The sequence below is a fragment of the Wyeomyia smithii genome, chromosome 1, assembly GCF_029784165.1.
Source record: "Wyeomyia smithii strain HCP4-BCI-WySm-NY-G18 chromosome 1, ASM2978416v1, whole genome shotgun sequence".
Classification (NCBI taxonomy): Eukaryota; Metazoa; Arthropoda; class Insecta; order Diptera; family Culicidae; genus Wyeomyia; species Wyeomyia smithii.
Genome location: NC_073694.1, coordinates 3,276,413 through 3,291,532, shown reverse-complemented (window position 1 = coordinate 3,291,532; position 15,120 = coordinate 3,276,413). Strand labels below are relative to the sequence as shown.

General features: G+C 40.0%; 1 protein-coding gene across 1 annotated transcript in view; it reads right to left on the bottom strand.

Annotated features, from left to right (window-relative positions):
- Nucleotides 1-15,120, bottom strand: part of LOC129733974 (uncharacterized) — a 111,868-nt gene that overhangs the window by 69,603 nt on the left and 27,145 nt on the right. Inside the window, exon 2 of the mRNA XM_055695630.1 lies at nucleotides 13,122-13,145. The gene's annotated coding sequence lies outside the window, so the exon portion shown is untranslated. The remainder of the gene's footprint in view (nucleotides 1-13,121; nucleotides 13,146-15,120) is intronic.

Below are 15,120 nucleotides of genomic sequence, written 5' to 3'. Positions count from 1 at the left end.
GAATCCAATTTGGTCCAAAGGTGTGTGCAGTACCAGTCCAAACGGCAGAAAGCAGAAATTGGTTGTCTTTATAGGTTTGAGTTGATTTTCAATCTAACGATTTCTAAGCACTGCATTGGTCATAAAAATGTCTCCCCTTTCACGAACCTCGAGCTTAATCGATCGATGGGATTTTTGCGATGGTGATTTGTTTTCCACATGAAAATTGTCCCGTACCTACCGTTAGAAGATCGTTCTGTAAATTGCAGCAGAGACGCAATTAACGCAGACCACTCTGTGGTTGAAGGGTGAAACGAAACAAGGTTAATTCAGAAAGCTCAATTAATATGGGATTGGTTTGCTATTTTTTCATGTATGGGTCATTTCATCCGAGACAAACAGAACAATTGCTGTCAAATGATGAAAAATACATATATATATATATATATATATATATATATATATATATATATATATATATATATATATATATATATATATATATATATATATATATATATATATATATATATATATATATATATATATATATATATATATATATATCGCACGCTTAGCCTTGGGGCTAATAGCGGTCTCGATCAACTAGATTAGTTGAGAGAATTCGTTATCGATATTGTTTTTTGGCACATTTTGCATGTGTAGGATAAGTACAACGATACACCGTGCCCCAGTGCTGAGTCGAGAAAATTTCCAGCTCGAAAAGATCCTCGACTCGATCGGGAATCGAACCCGATATCACAACCGTGTAGGAGAGCTAGCCGACCGACATCGCTAACCACAGAGCCACGGGGACCACTAAAAATACATGCTGTACATAAAAACCTGGTTCAGTTTTTTCCCAGTGTAAATAACAATCGTTATTGAATATTAATCACTGAAAATACTAATTCTTTTGTTGAAGTAATCATAAAGAAAAATTTCCAGGTCTAGGTCATTTAAAAGCGTTAAAAAAACACCATTAAAAGTTGTTAAATTGTCACCAAAACCTAGTAAATTAGAAACCGTTAGTCAACAATTGTCAAGAAAAAGTTAAAAACTATTGAATGACAATCCAAACGAGAGATTCAACAACTTTTTAAGAGTCACCAAACATTGTGAAGGACTTTTGAACAATGGTCAAAAAAATTCTTCGAAAAACCGTTATAAAATTTGTTTAAAATACCGGACGTATGCCAAAATATTCCCGAACTATTCATTCAACTTTTTGGCTCTCAAAGAGTTAATTTTGTATTACTGATCGCACATTATAGCGGTTATTCGTAGAGCTTCGCAGTTAATGTAAGAAATGACGGATTTGTATTAAAAACTGAAATTTTTTTTTTAGGTACTAAGAATTTTTGATTGAAAATATCAAAACATTGTTCATTAGTGTACAAAAATTTGAAAGAAAACTATAAAATGTCTCTAAATTGTTTTGTCTGAAACGGTAGAGAAAATCATTCACAAAAAATATTCAATTTAGTTGGAAAATCATTCAAGATGACGGATCTCGCGCCAAATGAACTCGCGGTTGGCAGCACCCTCTCCGGATTGGTTGAAACTTTTTGTGTGTGAAGACATCACCTAATTAAGCATCTCTGCATACTTACTGTTTTCAAAAGTAGTCTAGACTGTCTTCTGAAAAGGGCGAAACTTTGTTTGCCGATTTTTTGCAAATCAATATAATTCAAAAACGATAAATTCTACAAAAAAGTGTTTTGTAAGTAACTTTTAGGAAATTGTCTGAATTTTCATAAAAAATATGGAAAAAATTATATATCAAGTCCTAAACTGAAAAAAATGCAATTTAAACACAAAACATCGATTTAAAAAAAATGATCATCTCCGAATTGGCTAAAATTTTTTTTGGTGAAAGACAACATTGTTGGCTACATTTCGTTAATACATCGCAACTTGAGCATATTTAAGGAAAAAAAGTTATTCTCTAAAATAAAAAAAAAACCAGGAGGGTTGTGTGCAAAGCCACGACCGCAAGGTTGAAGTAGAATACTTTTACACAGCTCTACTTACGGCTGTACATTAACCTACGGCCGGGCGAATCGGTTCGCGCCGCTTTTCGCGTTTAGCCTGGCAGAGGCCTAAAGCGCACGGCCAACACAATAGAAAGGTGTTTTCACATTGAAAATTAGGCACGGATTTACTGGAGTAAGTGTTGGCAAATGCATCGACCGCTAATACCGCCGCTATCGTAAGTTTCATGTGGGGAATAATATCAACAACGAAAAATGACGCGCGTCTAAGCACACCCGAACTGTTTCGCCGTGCTGCTTCCATTTACTTCCTTGTAACATCCGCCTCATGGAAGTACCGGCAGCACCTACCGCTGAGGCTGTTACCATACTGCTACTGGTATCCAAAACTATTAACTCTCCAACTTAATTTGAAAAGTAGTTTTGTTTGTCCTCAAAAGAACAATTGTTCAATTCCAAATCGGATATAATGCAATCGCATCTCTGTAATATTACCGACAGTAATATTCTTCTGAACAAAATGATCCAACTTTTCCATTAGAGGAAGTGCCGGCTGATGTACGGCAAAAATCTCGCCCGACCGCTCGCGTTGGCGTTCGTTCTCAGGCAAAGGCCTGAGACGTGGTAACTAACCACAGGGCAAGTGATTTGTTTAATTTGAAGGCAGCCACAGGCGCAACCCGGAGGTCCATCCAGCTCACCTTCCGACTAATGAATGTAGCTAGTTTTCCCAGAAACACTCTTTTATAGTCGAAGGGTGCTACGAAATAGGCCACGCCTTTTAGTTCAGTTGTTCCATTCCGTAATGTTCTTCAGACAAATTATTTCACAACTCGCATATGATTTTTGCATCCAGCGAATAAACACCGATGGTGCTCTCACACACGCAACGGTTTTAACCCGTATCTTATTGCGATTTGTAACATCAAGCGATTTCGTTTGCTCGCTGTTGCGTGTTGCATCATGTTGTAACTTGGCAGCTGGGAGACAACCAAATTCTGTTCATGCTGATTAATTGAATCGACTTCATATTAGCTCTGCATAGTCGAACTAACTGCTTTTGTTAATGCGTTCTAACAGGGCAGTTTGTTATTCAAAGTCGGTTATGCTGATCGCAGCCTTTGCGCTGCCCCTGCCGTGGGGCGTTTACTAAATAAAGTAAAAATTAGACAACTACAACAGAATTTGATTGCATCCCGCACAGAATGTCCGCTTGTGTTGATGCCAGAAAATTATTCTCCTTCAATTACTTGTTTATTTGCCTTGAAAAGGCATTTTGCGGTTCAAAATCGGTTGCTGATCGCAACCTTTGAGCTGCCCTAACAGGGAGGCAATTAAGATACACGGACAACATGCACTGTGGAAGCTCTTTCACATTCAGTGAGTTAGACGGGCGCGACAGATTTAAATTGCTAGGATCCAACACAGAATGCTTGCTTACGTTGTCAAAAAATTATTAACTTTCAATGACTTGTTTATTTGCCTTGAAAAAGGCATTTTGATGTTCAAAATTGGATTTCCTGATGGCAATCATCATGCTGCCCCAACACGGGGGGAATAATGGCTGTCTGGCGACACACGCTGAGGAAATCCGCGCTGCTCCTGAGACGTGGTGACCAACCACAGGGCTAGTGCTGCTGCTAAGGAAGGGCGACTGCTGTTGTCGCTGTCTAGAACTATTATGAGCGGCTTCGGTTGAAACAGGCTCTTATATAGGCCAAATAGCATGTTATAAATTGCAAGGTATATGATTCTGTCGACCGTGCTTGGGAAGCAATCATATAACGACCAATCAGAGGTCGAATTTTTCGTTTTGACAAGGTTTGACTACTTTCAATAGTACAATAGTGCGAATAATAAAATTACAACTATCTTCTTTTGGGAAGAATCTTAGAAGATTTTCCAATCTATTGCTGCAAGAACGAAGGAAATCCATCGAATACTAACCGATTTATTAGCATTTGAAATAGGACATATTTTTCACTTTTTTCGGTTTTAGATTTTCATTTCACGTCCCTATGCAGCCGAACTTCCTGAGAGAAGTATTCTACTTCAAAAATAAAAATGCAAACTAAAACCAAGGTCGCTTTTAACCCTTTTTTTTAACGCGGATTCCGGAATTTATGCGTTTTTTTACGCGATTTTTTTTACGCGGCATGTATCTCCCGCGTTTGACAAAAAATGCTGGCAGATATTGGACGAGAAGAATGCGGCGCGGGCAACAATGCTGCGTAGAACCATCCACTAGAACGTGGAGTGATATAGGCTGAAACGGGACAGCAAATCCAACTCTTCAAAAAAAAAGCATTGCCAGGAAGAGTAAGAATGCCACGAAAATTCTATCAAAAACTAAACGCATCCCGCACAGGCTTTGTCGCACGAGCCGAAGTAGAAAGGAAATAAGGATAGAGGCATTTTGGCGGGTAATCGTGAGGTGATCGAAAGGTTGAAGCAGCACTCGCTCCTGATCGTCGAGATCAGGAAGACAAAACAGCTAACGGAGAAATGGTAAGAAAGGGTTATTTGCCCCATCTACAAGAGGGGCAACAAACTAGACTGCGAGAACTATCAAGCGATCACAGTCCTGAATGCCGCCTACAAGGTGTTTTCCCAGGTTATCTTCCAACGGCTGTCACCATTAGCCAGCAAGTTTGTAGGAAGGCACGATTGGAGTTGGAGCACCCCGGCTCTCTGGTAAATAAGGACAATGATCCCCAGCTGGTCTCGAGGTACGATGCTGGCCTAACAAGTCAGTCGTCGTAGGTTCGAGTCTTGACTCGGGAGGGACTGTTAGTGTCAGTAGGATCGTAGCACTAGCCCCGCAATTGTGTTGTACGCTTAACGGTTGGCTGCGAAGTCTGTGTATAGTAAACAGAAGGTCATGTTCCGAATCGGAATGTAGCACCAAGGCTTTGCTTTTTTGATATCAGCTTGGAGATAAGAAGGTGTATTATCGAAGGAAGTCGTGCATGCTAGGGGTTCCATAAAACTGAGGTTCCAAACGAAGTGTATTGTGTACAAAACGCTAATAAGATCGGTTGTTCTCTACGGCTATGAAACGTGGACAATACTCGAGGAGAACTGGCGAGCGCTTGGAGTTTTTGAACGTCGAATGCTAAGAACCATCTTCTGCGGTATGCAGGTGAACGGGGTCTGGAGGCGTAGGATGAACCACGAGCTTGCGTGCCTCTTCTACGAATCCAGTATTCAAAAAGTGGCTGAAGCCGGAAGGATGCGCTGGACAGCGCATGTAGCTTGAATGCCCTACCAAATTGGCGTTTGCTTTGAATCCGGTAGGAACAAAAAATAGTAGGAGGGTGGTATCCGTGATACGACCGCGTAGTTGACGTAGGACTACAATAGTTTTATATTTCCCTTTGAGGCTCTGTTTGATTTGAGCTCGTTTTACTTCTAGCACGGTTCGATTTTGGCACACATGTGCTAAAACGAGCGATTATGTCTAAACACATTTCTTAGTCTTCTTGATAATTTCAACAAATTTAAGCTCAACATCCTCCAAAAGAAAGGTATTTTGGTTCTTTATATTGCCAAAGCGAATGACCGGAATTGGTAAAACGGTTCCTGGAACATGACCGGAACATGTGCCGGTTATATGTATAACAGTGCTGATAAAAGTCATTTTCCCCAGCAAAATTCTTCGAAAATTACAGCCAATCATTTTCAATTTCCACTTCCAATGTTCGCAGCACTCTTTCAGATACACTAGATTTTCGTCCTAGTAACGTGCTGTTATACTCAGATGAAATAGATCGCGCGCATCGTTCACGGTTACGGAATAAAGTTTGACGACAAATCCAACCAAATGATCTTCACTTCAAAGCGAAAAAGAAAAACAAACAGTCCACTCAACCAAAATAAACCTCACCGAAACACTTTTTCACTGACACTGACCGATGCTTTGACAATCTTCGTTAACTGATTAACTGATTTTGTTGTCTTGCTTTCATCGCATAAAATATAATGAGGTGTTTTGACAGTTCACTTCCATGCAAAAAGCGGGAAGGGAGAACTCTGAAAGGAATGTAAAAAAATAACGTTTATGGATGCTTTTTTTCACTTTCACTCAAGAGTGTCAACAAATATCAACCCTGAATTGTATAATGATCATGATCTCAGCAGTACTAAGCCTCTAATTATTCGGGTAGTAATATCAAGTATCTAGGTCATCAGCCTTATTTCATCAAGCGACACCTCAAACGACATGAACTAAAACTAGTTCATTGGAGGAAATATCCATGAAAAAACGTTATGAAAAGAGAACCGTTCATTTTTGGCAAATTTTGCCATGTCGTGTTTGGCAAAATCAAACGGCGTCTGTTTTGATTATTTATTTGCAGCACTCTATTTTGAAAGAAAAAATGTTCTCCTTAACATTGATGAATATCTTTCATTCTAATACAGTCAATTTTCTTCGATACGCGAAAAGGCAAGCTTCTATACAGACCTAAATTGAGTACGATTTAGGAGAAATCAAACAATATTTATTTGTTGTTATGGCTCACTCTCCAATCACCAAGCGGCAAAGATGTCACATAATAAAATTTTCCTGCAATTACAAGTTCGTGGAAAAAATAACGATAAAAAATTACAGTTTTTGAACCAAAATGTTATTCACAGAAAACTTAAAATGGACATGAGAAAAACAGAGTGTAGAGTTTAAAAATAAACAACGCGATTATCTGTACAATGAACCTAATTTATATACTCTGCTATCTGCCTCTACCGACACGTACAGAATTTTGCTGTCCCCGGTGGCGCAGCGTATTTTGCGGTACCCGAATAATCATATTGAATTCTGATATTTGCTACTACATATACGAAACAAAAAGACGAAGAAGACAATTTAAGCGGCAATTCGATTGTATTCCCAACGATTGTTAACCCAACACGCCCCATTGTGCGTCGACAACGGCAATGTAGTCTTAACTTGGCTTGGTTGCACACAAATGGATATCGAGTTCTACTGTACTGATAGACGACGAGTGACCAACCAGCGCTCTATTCATACATTGCTAGGTGCAGTACTGTTGCCTGTGCCAGCATGTTTTCCATCAAGACATCAGTTTTAATAACATTCTGACAGCAGAACGTGAAACTGTCTGATAGTGGAGGTGGTTACGAACTTTCCGAAAAAGCTTCACCTTCAAGACATCAATATAGTCTAGGCTCATAGAAGCAAACGTTAGTTGACCTATTGGGACGGGGGGATTCTGTCAAATTTTTTTTGCCACTGCTATACGGGATATCACAGCAACCAGTTGGTGTCTATTCATGAAGTCTGTGCCAGAGGTGCTCGCATGTGATTGGTATATTGTTCGTAAAAACTCGACCTTGAAACTTTTATTCAATTTTCACTGTTAAACAATGAAATGATAATGATAACTGAGGAATCACAAAATTGTCCATCATTTTATCAATCCAACGACATATTGATTATTGTAATCCATTATGTGGTTACACCAGCATTACCGTTTGAAATCTTTCATTCCAACGTTACACCTTGGTTTTAGTTTCCGCAGAATGTATCTCGATATAGTGCGGTTAGACGTAGTCCTACGTCAAAAAAAACGAGATGGAGCACGATCTGCAGGACACCGGGTACCCGCCCCCGCGGGGGGGCTAGCTTCCATACATTTTATTCAAAAAAAGAGAAAAAAAGAGTAAAAATGCGCTTATTTATTAACGCATAAAATAGTGTCGTAACAGTAGAAAAAATCAATTCAATCGGGATTGAATCTCCTTAGATGTATTAAATATCTTGACCACAGCGCACTGTGGGGCTAAAACGAGAAACGGACGGCAAAACTATTGTTTCAAGTCCTGTGTTATCCATATCTTCTAGAAAGCTGCTTCGTTTACTGCTGTCCTTCATATGATTTAATGGAATCAGTTACAAATTTCGCCGAACAGAGGGCGGCATACCTAACTTTTGAACGCGACTTGCTAGACCAATGAGCTAGGTACCGGCTTTATAGTGCTGGGCAGGATGCAGAATCGTACGATCAAGTGGCAGGCGATCAGCGACAGGTTGTGTTTGTTGAGAATAAAAGGCCGGTTTTTTTTTCTTCACATACGGTAAAGACGAAGGACGACTGGATATAGAGAAAGGAACGTTCTACGCACAGCTGGAGAAACTCTACGATAGCTGCTCGCGTAGAGACATCAAGATCGTCATCGGGGTTCAGCTCAAATAGTATGGAGTACAGACGGACGACGGATAATGGCGACAGTGCATGAACCATGAGCTGTCCGCGCTGCTTGTAGCCAACCCAAAAAGTCAATAGGTTGCGGTGGGCCGGTCACTTCGTAAGGATGCCGGACGACAACTCTGTAAAATCACTTCTCGTCAGTAACCCTGCCGGCACGACCAGATCGAAAGAGACTTGCGGGTGATGAGACGTCTGGAGAACTGGCGAAACACAGCTCAAAATCGAGCAGCACGGCATCAGCTTCTTGACACAGCACGAGCCACTACGGCTCTAGTCTTATTGGTAACGTAAGTTCACTAGGTTTTAGAATCGATCCTGGGTGCAGTACTAGTTCTTAGCCAATGAATGATGACATCTCAATTTGTGTTGATTTCGATGCTCTGATAAGAAGCATGGAATGTATATATATATTGAATACAATCATTCTCTGGGAAATTCTAGGGGGGGCTTAAAACTTTCTAGGGGGAGCTGAAGCCCCCCCTAGCCCCCCCGTAGTTGCGCCCATGAATTTTCTTTTTTATCGGATTTACAAAAAGTCTTCTTTTTCCCATTCTCTACGTCACCAAATTTCATTATTTTTTCCATTATTTCCTCTTTTTGACTTGGTACCATGATGCTATTTAACTTGGTACCATGATGATATCGTTCAAAAGGCAGTCGAAAGATGGTCAAAGACGTTAAAACCCATAAAATTACTTAAAAGTTTTATAATTTTTTCAATTAAAATCGTGAAGTATTTTTTTATTACCTAATACCGTCAAAAAGCTATAAACAAGACGACTTGAGTCTCAAATAGTAGCCTAAAAATGTGTCCAATAATGTGAAAATATCAAATATCACTAAAAGATGAAAAACTGCTTGATTTTCCGATTTAATAGATAGGGGGATTAGGGGCATAATGAGCACAGGGGGCGAAATAGTCACCCCTCTTTTCTGTGAAACTACGCATTTTTTAACACAATATGGTTTGTGAAACTCTTCTGAAGTTACTACAGTATCTCTTTATGTAGAACAAAAGTGGTTTGTCTGTTTCAAATATGGAAATATATTGAAAAATTCAACTTGGTTCCCGGATATTGGAAAAATTATTATTATTGCGCACTACAAAATAAGCTTCCACAGTCGTTTAAATGGCGCGATCAAGTATGTAGACACATCAATATGACGTATGGGTCGTACCCCAAATTTCACCATCATTGAAGTTTTGATTTTAAGCTAGAATTAGTATTAAAATCTCATGTTAACTTTAACTAATTCGGTAGGGGTGAAATGGTCACCATTAGGTGGGGTCAAATGAGCACACCTTGTCACATGAACTTACCTGAAATTCATCTCAGTAGACTTGTGAGTTTGTCTGTTTCCATAGTCAGTGTTTGTTTACAGTGATGGTGCGAACATACCTATATTAGAAAATCTGTGAGATCGAATCGGTCAGGAAAAGGGACTGCAGGCAGAATTGGCCACCAATAAGGCGCGACGGGACATTCAGGAAACAAGCCGCCAAGTATCATGGCATTCCGCGACAAACGTTGGCCCACTAGATGTACTTCTACACAGATTCAAGATATCTTCTATTAGAGTGCTCATTATACCCCGTGGGTGCTCATTATGCCCCAGTGGGGTGCTTATTGTGCCCCACACATCGACTGATTGCTAGCAGTGCTGGGAATGAAACGAATATGATGCAATCGTCGTTTATTAATCACTTGTGCACTTCACGAAGTGTACAGGCCGCGACTAAACTTGAATCCTCTTAACCCATAATGAAATGACGGGAGAAAACAAACACATGACTAGACTACACACTTAATTTATCTCGGCAAACTTCCCAACAGCTGATGGAGCTCGGCGAAATTTCTAACAAATGTCAGCAATATATTTCGACGAACATTTAGCAAATATAACGATCTACCGTAAACCAGCAGGTATTAAATTTCGTTTGCCGAAGTTCTTGAAAATTCTGCCGAAAACTTGTTGAACATTTCGCTGAATTTATCAGCTGTTGAGTTCTCGGCAATAAAATTTAAGTGTGTACATCAGCTCTGAGAAGCGATTCGATTGTTGCGTTTGTCGGTAGTTGAGGGAAGAAAGGTTAGCAACAGGAGAATATCATGAGGTTGGGTGCGGTGAGAGGGAATATGTGGGGGAAGGGACTACTTCGGCAGCGGTTGAGTTTAAGCGAGAGTAGGAGGGCATACACTGTCATTTTCTTTCTTTTTCTGACAAAAAATCATATTCATGAGTCAAATGAATAAGGATATAACAAGTTCTGATCTCTCTGTGTAACAGAGACGAATAACTTTATATACCGAATTGTGTACATTGAGAACCACGTGTTGTGGTGTACACTAATGAATAGAAATATATCGTAAAGAGGAAAGCAACGAGAGTGCACCAGCACCGATACTTTGTTTTTCGCATACTGACGACGATTTCAACGCATCTTAGGCTTGTTTTATGTCTATTCATTAATCGCTAGAGGTGATTTTTTTCCTTTGCTGAATTTGCTAGTTTTTGATGCATGAATCTAATTTGTGTTTTTCCCCATTATACGATAAACTTTTCAATTTATGAATAGTGTACCTTTAATCATAGATAGTTAATTCAAGTTTTGCACTGAAGACAGCTTAAATTTTTTGTCGTTTTCCATGGTTAAATCAGCAATCAAGTTAGGGTGCTCATTATGCCCCTATTCCCTGTAATAAATAAATATTCATTTAAAAAAATTTCTCGGATAGTTCAATAGTAAACAAGTCATCCAGATCCTTTAGGTTAGAAGCACTACTGTCAGTTTGTTAAATACTTAGGCATCTCCTAAGTTGAATACTTAGGCGTTATCCTAGATGTCAAGCTGAACTGGAATGCTCAAAAAGACTAAAACTATCTTGTCAGGTGATCTTATGGGTTACCTGTGTATGCTGATGTTTTTCAAAAGAGGGCCAGTAATGAGTATTAAAGGAGACTGGATGGCACCCGAGGATAACTTTGACAACGATCTTTGTCACAAATGAATTAAAAATAGGTACAAAAACTGGTGCAGCAGTCTTCGGCCCTGTAATAATCGTTTCAGGGGTTATGGGACATTGGCAAACAGTGTTTAAAGAAAAGAAGAGTAAAAATGCTTCAAAAATCGAGGAGAAAACCAAACAAAAAAATCGACCTTAAATTGAGTGTAATCAATCGGTAAGGGGCCATCCATATACCACGTGGACATCTTTGGGGAGGGGGGGTCTTTGTGTCATGTTCGTGATCCATACAATTTTCTTGGAGTTTATATGGGCAGTTGTCCATGAGGGGGGAGGGGGGGGGGGTTTAAATCGTGGATGGCCCCTAATGGAGCTCGGAATAATAAAATGAAATTGGAAAAAGCTGAAGAAAAATTATGAATTCAACTCAGAATGGTGTTCAAAAATGAAATACCGAAAGCATCGGTAACATCACGAAAATTACCCAACTTGGAATAGCTATAACTCAGTTAGTTTTCAACGGATTTCTTTCATTCTTGCGTAATTGACGAGAGAATTAGCTACGCGTCCACCATAATGCGAAAAACTGTGATTTTATGGTGCCAACAATTGTATTACATATTTAAAAATGTAGTCTTATTTTGAAAACTCATTTAATCAATCAGAGTTGAAAACAAGGTCAAATACCATCCAATAGGTATATTTTTGAAACCGGGATGATGTTCAGAGGTCGGTAATCGAAGGTTCTCGCCAAACATGTGAAAAGGGCCCATGTGCCATATGTAAACAAGCCAAATCTTCTCGTTTTTTAATCAATACAAGCGAAATATGCCCTTACCAATAAGATTTATTGATTAATAAACTTACTCTCAATCAAACAATCTTATTTGTATGGGTTGATTAAGCTTGTTTCCATTGAAAAACGTGAAATTGTGGCTTGTTTACATATGGCACATGGGCCCTTTTCACATGTTTAGCGAGAGTTGACTGATATTTCAAATGTCAATAAATCATGAAGTTTGGAGAGTCAGGATCTTGGGTGAAAATCTTTAAGCTTTCAATGTTCATTTGAAAATAAACAGACATTGCGATTTTTAGTAATCCATTTAACGAATTCTGACTCAATAGCGAAATGTTTATAAGGCAATCAGAAGAGCAAAAAATCTTTCTGGAAGCTAGAAACGAGATGAGAATACTGAATTTGTGGCCTAAAAATATCGAAAATTTCAATGCCTAAAATTGTTAAAAATCATTGAAAACTCGTTATAAAATGGCAGAAAATTTGTAAAGACGTTCCAAAAAACTAGCTTAAGAGTTGTCAAGTACAGGCAATTGTGACAGTGTTTGACATCAATTTTAGCCAGTTTTCAACGGTTTTTCTGTCAGTTTAAACTAGAACCACATTATAATCACTAAAAATGCAGCCACGGGGTTAAAGCCCTCCCATCCGATGATTAATACCTCTCCCAAACCTTAAATCACAATTCATTCGAAAACTAGCAAAACAATCAGACGGGCGAGCGTGTTTTCGCTAGATCCGTTCACGTAAGGGGCCATTCAACCGTCACACGGTCGCATCTCCGGAGGGCAATCCGTTCCGTTTTTTTAGGGTAAAATGGTGCAGCGTCTCGAAAAGTTCGTGGAATTCGTAATGCAATTACGTCAAAACAAATGCTATTTGTTTACTTTCTTCCGTCCGGATTTTCTCACATTTGTAAATCGTTATGACGCGGGCACACGCTTGTTTTGATCATCCAAGCTTTACAATGGCATGAGTAATGACCACGAAACGTGGTTTAGATGATTTAGATTTTAAGCCTCGTTATTGTGTACTAACTAGGGGCAAGTGTAACGATAATTGTCTGACACAACACTTTGAAGATTTTTCAGTTGAGGTGAAATAATAACAAGGGTTCTTTTTAGGTTATTTTTTCTTCAAACGAAAAACTTACCGTCATCAGTCGATTTTGGCACACCTGCAGAAGACGAAAGGAAAAAAAAACCTAGATTATTGACCAGTCGATTATATGATTTAAAGCATTAAAGAGCCTTTCATTTGATGAATTTCCAACCATTACCCAACACCCCATCGGTTCGGTTCAATGTTTGATTGGCTTTGTTGGAGCCGCCTCCCGAAATCAATTTTCCATGCCCGTCTCTCTTTATTTCGGGCGCGATTGCGCACGCTGCCACTGCTGATAGCCATCTCGAATGCAACGTTGCGTTTCAAGTCGAGAGCCTTCGAAATTCCATCCCAGCAGGCGATCCTCACCGAAACCTAGTAGGCGACAGCGTTCAAGGGGGCCATCCAGCATGTTGCACCAGCCTGTGTCCAGCTTTCTCCACCGAACAAACATAAACATTTCTGCCGCGCGGTGATGACGATGCTGTAATCGCGGAAACTGGATTTTTATCTCAGCAGCTTCACTACTGTTGAGTCATGGCAGCCTCTGTGTTTCATAACGAATTAGCATTTTTCGCTTTATTCCCGTTGTCCCTGGTTCCTGCACCGGACGCTGCACCGAGAATAGGCAGCGCAACTGGTCTGGACCGTTATCGATAGCTTGCCGTTTTTTCTTCATTTCTCCTTCTGTATTGCAATCCAGTTTGGTTACTTTTCAGCTGTCGAAAGTGACAGACGGAGAAAACATAAGTCTCATTGAGGAAATTAAGCGAGAAAAGAAAAAGCTTCGGGCCATCAATCACAGGGGCCACAATCGTCATCGTGACAGCTAATTGGGACAAAAAATGCGCATCGGAATATTTCGACCCTTCAGCGGTGCTTTTTTGTTTGTTTGTTTACATCAGCAGCGCAGCAACGCGCTTGACCAATTTGGCTGCACTGTTGATAGCGATAACGCCACAGCAGCACTATAATGGCTATTTTTTGTGTGTTTATTTTAGCGTGTCATCGGGCGATAGCTATTATGGAGGCAGAGAAACAGGGAACCCGAAAGAAAGTGAAATCCGGTGCTTATTTCTGCCACCAGCATCGCAGTATGCCGTGGTCGTGAGAGACAAGGGTCTTTCACTTTTCAGGCTCACGTAAAATAATTACAATTGCATTTTTTTGATTTCAAGTATTCAATTCTATTCATCGTTATCGCGATTCATGACAGGCGAAAAAAAATGGAACTTGTCAATGCAATTTATGAGGAAAATATGCCTAAAAGCGAACCAGAGGCCATGAAATTTCACCTCATTTTTTAACCTCAACACCTCACGAAATAGCTCGCTTCGATCGAAGCGTGCAGCGTAGCAACCTTCACATGGTCCGAGTCAAGGTGAACAAAACTATAAGAGGGGTTTATGGTTCCGAAGACAGTTCCATATGAAGGCAATTTCAATTTCTCTTTTCCATTCATCGCATTGGCCCTTTCAATGACAGTTGGTTTAATGGACTGCGATTATGCTGTTGAATGACACTAGTTTCTTTTGTTCGGTCAATGTTTCGTAGCTGAACTGTTATGACGACGGTTCTCACTCGAATGCAGAAAAAGCTGCAATCGGTTCCGTTTGGAGAAAATTGCCGGCGCAGAAATGCCACTAAGATCAATCGCTGCATACTGAACTCCACGAGAAAGTCGCGGACATGTCAAACCGCAACCGTCATCGCGTGTCATCGCAGTAGGTCTCTGAAAACACGAGGGGCCATACTCTCCGTACAATACAGAAGCGGAAAAAATGACAATTGTCGAGGATGACAAATTTCTCCGTTAATAATAGGCTACGGTTTGATCAGGTCGCTTTGGGGGGAGCGACAGAAGGGAGGCTTCCAGAGAAATGCGAGTGTGTGCATCGGGGCCACAATGAAAGACGTAATTTACAGTTGCACGGCAGCAATCCAGCATAATTGCAGCAGCGCTGCTTGACTGATGCAATTATTGGCAGTGCTTCGGTCCTTCGGTAGAATATACTGCCTGCAGACAAGAAGAAGAAACCAGCACAAGG